Below are 12,390 nucleotides of genomic sequence, written 5' to 3'. Positions count from 1 at the left end.
TAAAACAATAAAAATTCTGCAAAGTAATACTATAAAAATATAAGCCTAAACTGCTGGAAGAAGAAAAAAATGCGAAAACGGCAAAAGGCGTGGAAAATCTCCGAACCGAGAGCTTTCCCAATTAGCTGCTATTTATACTGCTACTTGTGTAACTGCTTTCCAAGGGTTTTCATATACGCGGTCTTTTCGTTCCGAGGGTCAAGCGTGGAAATAGCTTTCAACGTGGTCAGTTGCGTTCCTAGTGCCAAAAATATAGGGGAAAGGTGTGACGTCCGTCACACCATGTGTGACGCTCGTCACAGGAGTGTGCTTAGTGTGACGCTCGTCACAACCTTTGTGACGCCCGTCACAGGCACAACGTGCGCTTTCTTTGGGCTGGGCTTGGTCTTTGTTATTTGTTTCCTTTTTATTCCTTCTTACACCTCCTTTTCTTCCCTTTTTCACTTTTGCTTCAAAATGGATACCTGACATAAATAGAAAGGAAATACCGCATAATATCTGATAAAATGAGATAAATTAAAGTAAATGATAATATAATCTAATTGAATTAAGTCCTAAAATGTGATATAAAAAGGAATTACCACGGTTTTTATGGGCACTAAAAACTTATGTCCCAGGAACTGTGGCAATTCTGGAGACAGTGCCAGCAATGATGCCAGACGGAACCTGTGCTACAAGTAATAGAATATTTCACCGTCTCTTTTGGGCATTTGACCCGTGCATCAAAGGTTTTGCTTTCTGCAAACCTCTCCTGCAAATTGATGGCACTTGGTTATACGGAAAATACAAGGGTACGTTGCTCATGGCAGTTGCACAAGACGGTAACAACAATGTATTTCCCATTGCCTTTGCTCTTGTTGAAGGTGAAACGGCTGCTGGATGGGGTTTCTTTCTTCAACATCTCAGAACGCATGTCGCTCCACAAGCCAATCTATGTCTGATTTCTGATAGACATGCTGCCATCGAAAGTGCCTACAACAACCATGACAACGGATGGTATGATCCTCCTTCTACACATGTCTATTGTATCAGACACATTGCACAAAACTTCATGCGTGCTATAAAAGATAAGAATCTTCGCAAGAAGGTGGTGAATGTTGGGTATACTTTAACTCAACCGTCTTTTCAATATTATCGTGATGAGATTCGACTGTCTAATGAAGACGCGGGGAGATGGATAAATAACATCCTAGTAGAGCAGTGGACAAGAGCATTTGACGGTGGTTGTCGATGGGGCCACATGACAACAAACATTGTGGAATGCATGAACAGGGTTTTCAAAGGAATTCGAAACCTGCCGATAACCGCCTTGGTAAGATCAACCTATTATAGGTTGGCTTCTATGTTCGCAACCAGAGGTGAAAGATGGAGTGCAGTGTTAATGTCCGGACAAGTATTCAGTGAATGTTGCATGAAGGTCATGAAAGAGGAGAGCATCAAAGCTACGACACACGTTGTAACAGTGTTTGACCGTCATAGACAAAATTTCAGCGTCCAGGAAACAATGGGCAAGAGCGAGGGGAGACCAAATTTAGCCTACGCGGTTAAACTACACAGAAGTTGGTGCGATTGTGGAAAATTTCAGGCCTTCCGCATACCTTGCTCCCATGTCATTGCAGCATGCGCTTATACTCGTCAAGACGCTTACACCCATTTATCTGATGTGTACAAGGCCAACACCATCATGAATGTATATAGTCAAAGCTTTTCAGTACTACCAATGGAGGATTACTGGCCTCCATATGAAGGAGATATTGTTTGGCACAATGAAGAGATGCGTAGAAAGAAGAAAGGAAGGCCAAACAGCACACGTATAAGAACAGAGATGGATTCCACAGATAAAATGATAAGATTATGTAGTATATATCGTCAACCAGGACACAACAAAAACAACGGTCCCAATCAAGGAGCATCATCTAGATCTTAAGCTTATTGTAACATGATATCTAGATCTTAAGCTATTTGTAACATTGTATCTAGATCTTATGCTTTTTGTAACATTGTATTTCTGTAACAATCAATCATTATATATCATTAAGTTCTTGTTACAACGAGTTTCATAACCAACATCAGTACAAAACATCTGAAAACATAAATAATTCTAACTGATTACAACAATCAAATTAATGTCGTCTCGACCGAACATCATTTCCCTAGCATCCTTATCAGTCCTCATTCGCACCCAACCAAAGATACTGTCAAGTCTCTCAATACTTCTGATTTTTTCCCCTTCTGGTATTTTCCCGTCTAACCATCGAACCAGCTCCCTCTTCAGTTGATCGAACGTGGTGATGTTCCAAAACAACATCAGCATTTGAGGTTTGTCTCTCGCATAAATCACCTTACCATATCGGCGACGAACACCAAACATGATAGCCAAATGATTATACGAGTTGTGAAACAATTGGTCACACAACGCATCTATTTATAAGACAAAAAAGGCATTTTATGAGGGAGTCACCAATTGAATTGGCGACTCCTCTTAAAACCTACACATAGGCGCCAATTGGATTGGCTAGGGCACCTGCCCTAGCCAATCCAATTGGCGTCTCCATTTAAGTTTTAAGAAGAGTCGCCATATGAACAACTTTCATGTTCATCAAAAATCCATTTGAAACTTGGAAGCTCATCATTAATTTCAAAACATTATAGGTCATTTTGACAGAAACCCTAATTTTGGGTCAAGTTCGCAGGGACCTAACTCACTCATTTTTAATTATTTTGAGGTGGGACCAACTGCATTGCAAAATTTAAGATGTCTACTTCAAATGTTATGTTGGACAAAATTACATATTCCTAAAAGAAACACATGCAATAATACAAAACATTATAGGTCAGATAGCAGTTGAAAAACTCAGAAGTCCAACTTCAACTGCCCATAACTTTCTCAAAAAAATCCAAATGTTGCAAAATTTATATCCAAATTCATTGTCTTGAAAATATCTACAACTTTCATGTTGGAGGTTTTTTCATTTGAGGATTTTTTAAGGGAGGCGCCAATTGGATTGGCGCCCCCTCTTAAAAATTACACATAGGCGCCAATTGGATTGGCTAGGGCAGGTGCCCTAGCCAATCCAATTGGCGCCTCCTTGCAATTTTTAAGAGGGGGCGCCAATCCAATTGGCGCCTCCCTCTAAAAGTGGGGTAGATTGGGAATTTTTTTGAAAACTGGGTTATTTTGGGAATTTATTCGAAAAAGTGGGTTAATTAGGTAAAAAATCCTAAGAAAGACACAAAACGTGCAACTCGTGCATAAATGGAGAAAAGCTGATTCCAACTAGTACAGAAAAATTCTTAACATAAATTTCAGAAAAATTATTTCGAAAAAAATAAGGTGCAAACCATTCGAATACAAATTGGAAATTGTGAAATTCGGATTCTAACTTGCAGCAATTCCTTAGTGTGAGAAATTAACTACTTTACAAAAATAATATTTCTACTTAAAATTAATTCTAAAAATCTTGCATCCTGAAAACTAATTTCTAAGATCCTATTTTATAGAGTTACAACTGGTACTGAGTGTCTTAAAATCGTGGAGAAAGAAGTGGAGAAAAATATGGAAGTGGAGAACAATTGAATGTGACTTTGTTGTAATTTTTCAACATTTAAGGTCATTGGCGGACATCGTGGACCATGGCGAACATCATCGGATCATAGTGGATGAACATGTGAAAGTGGCACTTTTTAGGGATTTTTGAAGCTCATGGCGGACGTCGTGCCTCTTTTCTGGTGGTGCCCATGTTGCGACGTCATGGCAAGCGCCATGACAAACGCTATGAGACACAATCTTGTCATTTTCTTCCGGTTTTTGCCTTTTTGTTTCGTTTTCGCGCACAAAAGCTTATACTTGTTAAATTCCTGAAACCAAGACAAAATATTAGTGTAACATAATAAAAAAGAAGATAAAATAACTTAAAATGTCATGTGAATCGAGTCTGAAATGTGATATGTTTTGTGATTATCAGACGCACCGCAAACACACGCAACCAATACTGATTTTGAGTCACACCTCAGTTGTGTGTGTATCATGTTTTTGAAAATGCATCTACGTAAGTCTTATGGAGGTGTATTTCTGGAGCATATTGAAGCAGAAGTAACCAGATAACCAGAAAGATGTAGTTTGATAAAATTAAATTAGATTTGATAACATAAAAAAAATATTACATCGTGATGTTAACATAAATCAAACATTACATTTCAATATCCATGTGGACGTTTCAACATCTTCATAATATCTTCGACCGATCTCAAAATCGTCGCATCCACCTCAATCCAAACTTTTATTTCTAAATGTATAAAAAGTATTTCACATATCCCTTAAATCCGCATTTGTCTTCAGCTCAAAGTTGTTGAACTCAATCTTCCCTTCGTTGTCAATCAACGGTGAATGCTACTCGGGCTTCACTATTTTTTGATTGTCGGAGTATGGTAGGAGATTCTGCAGTATGTATTTCAGATCAACGAGAGGGGTGTACTCATTGAACTTAAATTCAATTGAGGGTTTCACGTCATTAAAGTAGACGTATGCGACATGCCAATTGATAATCATTTTTGTGTAATGTGTTTTTGTATGAAACATGAGACAAGAGCCCATACTTATAATAGTTGTAGACAAATATGGACCTCTTAAATTCTATCTTATACCGAGGGATGTTCTGGAATGCCTTGACGCCTTGCTATTTTGGGCCCGAATATTGTAGATTTACTTGATATTTGTGATATTTTGGGTCTTTTACGTTTCAAAGTTGCAAGTATGTTTTTCGGTTGCACCATATTCAGTGTCATGTCTAAAATGCATTTATTCTCTTTCGGCATTATGCGACATGCAATTGGATGACCGACTAACTTTTCACACATGTCATGATTATGTAAACCACATATCACATTAAATTTCCATCTGGTATTTGCCAACAGATAACCACGAAACTTAAAGGGACACTTACATTTTCTTGAACCAGTGTCATCTCATTTGAAATTCCGAAGAGAGGTTTCATACCACTTATTTCACATGTCATTGTCACAAATGCACATCTTCTATCTAAACCATTATCAGACATTTCGATTACAACATCAAATCCCTAATTTGAATGCCTCTGTATGAATCTATTGAAGCATGTGATCACGAAATTCAAACTCTTGTCCATTTGTAAAATGGTTGCAACCATCTACCTCCTTCACAACATCACGTTTTGCATCCAGAGACACGATAGATTTGGAGAAAACATCAGGATACACCATAACTAATTAAAGCAATAACATAAAATGTTCAACACCATATGCAACTGAAAACATATTGGTGGCAAATGAAAACAGGCAGGGTGTGGAAATGCATGAAATTCTGGAAAGCAGACCCCTGATGTCGTACACGATGTCACGACCTCAGGGTCTACACATTATCACACCACAAACAATAGCAGGATAAATAAAACAGTATAACAGTAAATAACACAATCAGTTGTTAACCTAGTTCGGTGCAACGTCACCTACATCTGGGGGCTACCAATCCAGGAAGGAAATCCACTATCACATAATTTGGTTGAAGTCCTGAAAAACCTCAGTGTTTACAGACTTCTCACGTAATCTCTACTTGTGGACGTTTCTATCTAGGGAATAACCTAGATATGAGACCCATCTCACTTCCCTCAACCACACGAAAACACATAACAGAAAAACTCAATCCACTCCTGCTTAAAAGCTTTTGAGGGATTGTTAGTTACAACTCAATACATCAGATCTAATTGAAGTATCAATGTGATACTCAAATGGCTCACACACGAAACCCTAATGATGACAAAATATTGCGCTGCTTTGATACATTCTTAGGTTTAGAACTCCTCTATAAATAGCAGTGAGAGGCATGGGCTTTGGTCTTTGATTTGCAATAGATATAAGATCTCTGCTCAATCTTCTGAAGATATGATTTCAATCAAATCACATGTTTCCTAAATTGTCTTGACATTGTTACTTCGTAGCCAGGTCAAGATACGATATTCTACAGGTACAAGGAAAATGCGCAATAATATACTAGAGCTAAATCTTCATAGACTCTTTACTTAAATCATTTAAGGAGACTAAATCTCATAACCAACTTAAGCTTGGTTAGGCTGAATGTTGAAACAACATGTCAGGACATCTTGTTAAACATCTGTCAAATATACTTGTTTTTCCAAAATGCAGCCAATCACAAAATGACAAACCTAACAATCTCCCCCTTTGAATTTTTTTGGCTAAAACAATCTTTGCAGTGGTCAACTATCAATATATAGAAGGGATGGAAACAAGGATGTATAACAATAATAAAACATGTGACATCATTTCTTACACAGTCACCAGAGGCAGGTGCAGCGAATCAACAGGCCTCATACTATAACAAAAACATAGGCACGCCAGAAAAAAAAAATCCTTCTTTCTTAGAAATGATGTCAGGACATTGTTCTTGACATCATGAACACCAGAAACAGATCACGCGCTCCCCCTGAGTATCAGAACCACGGGTTGAGTTACCCCAAGGGTGACTCCCCCTACATACCTGCACATGCTCCCCCTCAAGGACCAAGTGGGACAAACAGCAGCAATACCCATTCAAACACACCTACTCCCCATTTTTAGCCATAAAGTTGACAAACAAACCATATTAACCATACCAACAAAGTAAGTCACACAAGATTAAAAGGGTTTACAAACCAATGATCACTTAAAGAGTGCACAAAATAGAATCTAGGGCACAGCCCACAAAAGCAACAAAATCATAAACAACACACAAAAGATCTAGATATCATTAATCTTCGTCACTGTTGGTATCTTCCTCATCGCTTGCATCAGTCTTGTCTTCATTATCTTCTTCCTCATCTATTCTATCATATCTCACACCACCTTCTTCTTCAGACGGATCCTTAATCAACATTTCAATTTTTTTCTTCCTTTCAATACAACTTTTTATAGTTTCAGCCAAAGTCTTGCAGGTGTCTTTCAGCTCATCTAGGATGCTTGTTTTGTCAGTGGACCTTGAAGGAGTATGTCCAGGTGTCATGACAATGTCTAGGACATGTTTCCCAGTGAATAGCCTATAATGCAATGAGAGAGGAGGGTCTCTTTTGCATGTACTGTCAAAATTGATTAATATACTAGGGTGTTGACTCAGGATAACCCCACAGATCAAGAAGGGAAAAGCTATTGGCGTTCTCACAGCATAAGATGCAGCATGCTTCATAGTCTGATAAAAACCATAGGAACCAAAATCAAAATTTGACTTGGTCCCAACAATATAAATGAAATAACCTAGCCTAATAGCTATGTTGGAGGTGTGATTTGTTAACACCCAATTTGTAGCTCCAATTCTGTAGAGAACATCATACTTGACACTCAAGGCACTAGAAGACAATTTCCCTTTCCTTGGCCATTCATTCACTTACTTAGCAGTAATCTCTCTGCAAATGACATTGTCAAATACTTCAATTTCAGCTTGTTCTTCTTCATTTTTGCCCAAGAGTCTGTTGATTATTTATGGAGAAAAGTCGACACATCTTCCTCTGACATACACTTTTCTGAATTACTTGCTCCTTTTGTTGTCACACTCCTTGGAAATGTTCATAATAAACTCTTTGACAAGCATTTCATAGCACTTGTCAAAGCCTGTTACAGTTTTCATTAAGCCAGCTTCTTGAATTAGACCCAGCACCTCTTTACATTCAAAAGCATCATTCCTCAATTCCCTTTATAGTACTAACCTTATTTGATAAACATATTTCCATTTCTCAACGTTTTCAACAGACTGAAAAGAAATGTTGTCAAGTGGAACTTCAGGAATATTGGCTGGTATCTTCTTTCTAGAGGCTTGCTTTCTGGAAGTAGAGATGATGTCCTGAACATTGTGTTTGACACCATGATCAGATTCACTAGTATCAGAGGGTACTTTCTTCCTTTTCAGGGACTTCTTCTTGAGTACATTAGTCACCACCTTGCTCCATTTTTTGTGGGACCAACACTAGCTTTGTTTCTAACATATTTGGAAGGAGTGTTGGAGGATCCAATAGCTTGGCCTTTTTTATTCCTCAATATTTTAGCAATGCTAGGAGCTAGTCTTTTTCCAATAGGAATATCATCATAGTCCTGTTCCTCAATATTAACAATGTCAGTGGGTTGATCAACATGGTTTTTATCTTTGTTACCCAGCTCATTAGTTATATCTTCAGACCTTTCTTTGTGTTGAGATTTCACAGGAGACAGAGTAGGTGCATGCATATTAGGATTATCTTTGGGGTTCTCAGTATTGTTATCCAGTTGGGCCAAGGACGTGGAGACATCCGGCACGACATTTGTCTTGGGGTTAATCCCCAATACTTGAGAGATCAACACACATATATTTTTATCAACATCGTCTCTATCAGCAACAATCATACTAGACTTACTCAAGGTAGTAACAGATCTAGGTTTATTGATGGTTCTAGACGCTTCAACATTTTCCATAACATTTGTCGCAGCGGGACAATCTTCAGACACATCAACATTAGGTTCAATGCTGATGGGATCGAGATACAGACTAGTCATGGACATGGATTTCTTCACAACAATTGGGGGTTCAGGATCATTCATATTTCTAGCAGTTATGGAGGGAGTGAAAGAGGTACTTACTTTAGTAGGCTTGCCTTTTCTTGAAGACAAAGTCCTGGCTTTTCTTATGGGAGTTGCATGGACAGGAACAATCGAGAGGAGAACAACATCAGTGATGACATCAGAGAGATCTATCTCAGTGCCAACATTTTTAGGGTTTGATTGCTCTTTGGAGGATTTGCTTGGAATGGAGACAGAAGGTTGTGACATTTTGGAAGTTTTTGGTGAATAGGAGATGGAGAGATGAAGATGTATGAGAACAAGTTTGAGAGAGAGAGAGAGAGAGAGAGAGAGAGAGAGAGAGAATGCAGAGGTTAGCATGAAGGTGGCTAGGGTGCAGTGTTGGGAAAATAAGAAAAAGGTGTAATGATGGACTTTGAGTTTTGCGCAAAGTTAAGTGGAGGGAAAAGAAAATTTGATTTCTTTGTCTCCTCTTCAGTAATTTCTATAATTCTTCAAGCATGCAGATGCCCAATTCGCCCCTTAGTTTTTCAAATTTATTTGCATCTAAAGCTTTGGTAAAAATGTCTGTCAGTTGCTTTTCAGTAGTTACATGCTCAAGAGTGACAATTTTGTCTTCCACCAGATCCCTAATGAAGTGATGACGGATATCAATGTGCTTAGTTATGTTGTGTTGAATAAGGTTCTTTGAAATGTTAATAGCATTTAGGTTGTCACAGTATAATGTCATGACATCTTGCTGGACATTATATTTTTCTAACATTTGTTTCATCCAAATCAATTGAGAGCATCTACTTCCTGCAGCAATATATTCAGCCTAAGTTGTAGATAAGGACACATTATTTTGCTTCTTACTGAACCAAGATATGAGATTATTTCCCAAAAAGAAACATCCTCCAAAATTTATTTTTCTATCATCAGCATTGCCTTCCCAATCTGCATCACAGTATCTTGTTAGTAAGGAGTTTGCATTGTGACAATACTGCATTCCATATTCACCGGTTCCATTGATATAATTTAGAATCCTTTTCACTTGAGTAATGTGACTCATTTTGGATTCAGATTGATATCTAGCACGGACTCCTAAAATAAATGTAATGTCAGGTCTGCTAGCTGTGAGATAAAGCATACTACCAATCATACTCCTATACAGACTTTGATCCACATTTGTACCTTTTTCATCTTTGGTCAGTTTTAAATGAGTTTGTGCAGGTGTCCTTTCATGGCTATCATTTTCCATGCCAAACTTGTTCACTATGTTCTTGGAATACTTGCTTTGGGAGATGAAGATAGTGTCATCCATTTTTCTGACTTGGAGCCCAAGAAAGTATGTCAGTTCACCAACAAGACTCATTCCAAACTCATATTGCATCTGCTTGACAAAATTTTGTATTATCTGGTTCTACATCCCTCCAAACATAATGTCATCAACATATATTTGAGTTATCATGAGTTTACCATGCTCTTCTTTAACAAACAATGTTTTGTCTGTTCCTCTTTTCCTGTATCCATTGTTAACAAGGTACTCAGTGAGCCTCTCATACCAAGCCATGGGTGTTTGCTTTAGTCCATAGAGAGCTTTCCTTAATTTGTAAACATGATCTGGAAAGTTTGGATTTATGAACCCCTTGGGTTATTCAATATAGACTTCTTCATTCAAGTACCCATTTAAGAAGGTACTTTTTACATTCATTTAATATAGTTTGAATTTAAGTAGACAAGCCACTCCTAACAGTAGTCTTATTGACTCAAGACGAGCAACAGGGGAAAATGTCTCATCAAAATTGACCCCTTCAAATTGAGTGTATCCTTGAGCAACAAGTCTGGCTTTGTTCCTGGTTACAGTCCCTTTTTCATCAAATTTGCTCTTGTAGATCCACTTTGTGCAAATAACGTCCATTCCTTTAGGTCTAGGAACTAAATCCCATACTTTATTTCTTATAAATTGACCTAATTCCTCTTGCATTGCATTAATCCAAAATTCATCAGTCAAAGCTTCCTTCACATTTTTTGGTTCAAACTTAGAAACAAAATAAACATTTGAGATCACATCTCTAGATCTAGTGGTGACACCTTCATTAAGGTTTCCAATTATGAGATTTGTTGGATGGTCTTTCTGTATTTTGATGGAGGACCTTGTTGATTTGGGGGTTATCAGGTTCAACACCTCCTGATTCACTGTCTGATTCAATCACTTCCTTATTTTTAGTTGGGTTGATCTGCTGAGATGATGTCTCGACATCTGATTCAACACCAGTCCCCTTTTCTGAGATATTGTCATCCACTACCACATTGAGGGATTCCATCATAACTTTGGTTCTGGAACTAAAGACTCTATAGGCTCTGATGTTTGTAGAGTATCCCATAAATATATCTTCATCACTCTTGGGATCCATCTTTCTTCTTTGTTCACGGTCAGCTAGGATGTAGCATTTGCTTCCAAAAATGTGAAAGTATTTGACTGTGGGCTTCCTTCCTTTCCATAATTCATAGAGAGTAGTTGAGGTACCGGTTCTTAGAGTGAATCTATTATGAATATAGCAGGTAGTATTCATTGATTCAGCCCATAAATGATAAGGTAGATGCTTGGCATGAAGCATGACTCTAGTTGATTCTTAGAGAGTTATGTTCTTGCGTAACACAACCTCGTTTTGTTGTGGGGTGACAGGAGAGGAGAACTCATGACCAATACCTTTAGAGGAGCAAAAATCATCAAATCTTCTATTTTCAAATTCCTTCCCATGGTCACTTCGAATCCTGATGATTTCACTTTCCTTCTCTCTTTGAATCCTTTGACATAGATCTTTGAACACCTCAAAGACATCTGATTTTTCTTTGATGAAGTTCACCCAAGTGAACCTTGAAAAATCATCAACAACAACATTGGCGTACTTTTTCCCTCCAAGGCTCTTAACCAGCATAGGCCTCATTAGGTCCATATGAAGAAGTTCCAAAAAAATTTAAGTTGTTTGATGTTGTAACTTTGGATGTGACATCTTGGTTTGCTTCCTAATTTGACACTCACCATAGATTTTTCCTTCTTCGATCTTGAGTCTTGGAATACCCGATGGCTTCTTTTTACACAATCTTTATCATCCCCTTCAGATGCAGATGTCCAAGTTTTTTGTGCCATAGATTAACTTCGTCTTCTTTGGATATCAGGCATGTAGAAGTATGGTTTGTTTCTTTAGAGGACCATAACTAGCAGTTGTCCTTAGACCTAACTCCCTTTATTAGCACTTCATTTTTCTCATTAGTGACAAGACACTCTGATTTTGTGAAGTTAACTTTAAGACCCTCATCACACAGTTGACTAATGCTAATTAAGTTAGCAGTCAATCCTTTTACCAGCAGGGCGTTATTGAGACTTGGGAGTCCAGTAAATGCTAATCTTCCAACCCCTTGAATTTCACCTTTAGCCCCATCTCCAAACATGACATAGTCGGTTTAGTATGGCTTGATGTTTTCAAGGAACTTCTTGACACATGTCATGTGTCTGGAACATCCACTGTCAAAATACCAATCTTCTCGAGCTGAAGCTCTAAGAGAGGCGTGAGCTATAAAGCTAGTGTTGAAAGTCTTGGGTATCCACTCTTTCTTTTGATTAACCCTGGGTTGTGTTAGGTACCTTGGATAACCATACAATTTAAAACAGAATGGCTTTATATGATCATATTTTCCATTGTATTGACATCTCCAGCAAGATGATCTTCCTTTAGTTTGAGAGTTCTGATGACTGGCATGATGTTGAGCCAGAGGTTTAGACATTACGGGTTTAGACTCCCTCCCTGGAAGAAAAAAGTTGGTCATAGATGATTC

The sequence above is a fragment of the Lathyrus oleraceus genome, chromosome 7, assembly GCF_024323335.1.
Source record: "Lathyrus oleraceus cultivar Zhongwan6 chromosome 7, CAAS_Psat_ZW6_1.0, whole genome shotgun sequence".
Lineage (NCBI taxonomy): Eukaryota > Viridiplantae > Streptophyta > Magnoliopsida > Fabales > Fabaceae > Lathyrus > Lathyrus oleraceus.
This window is presented reverse-complemented; position numbering follows the sequence as displayed.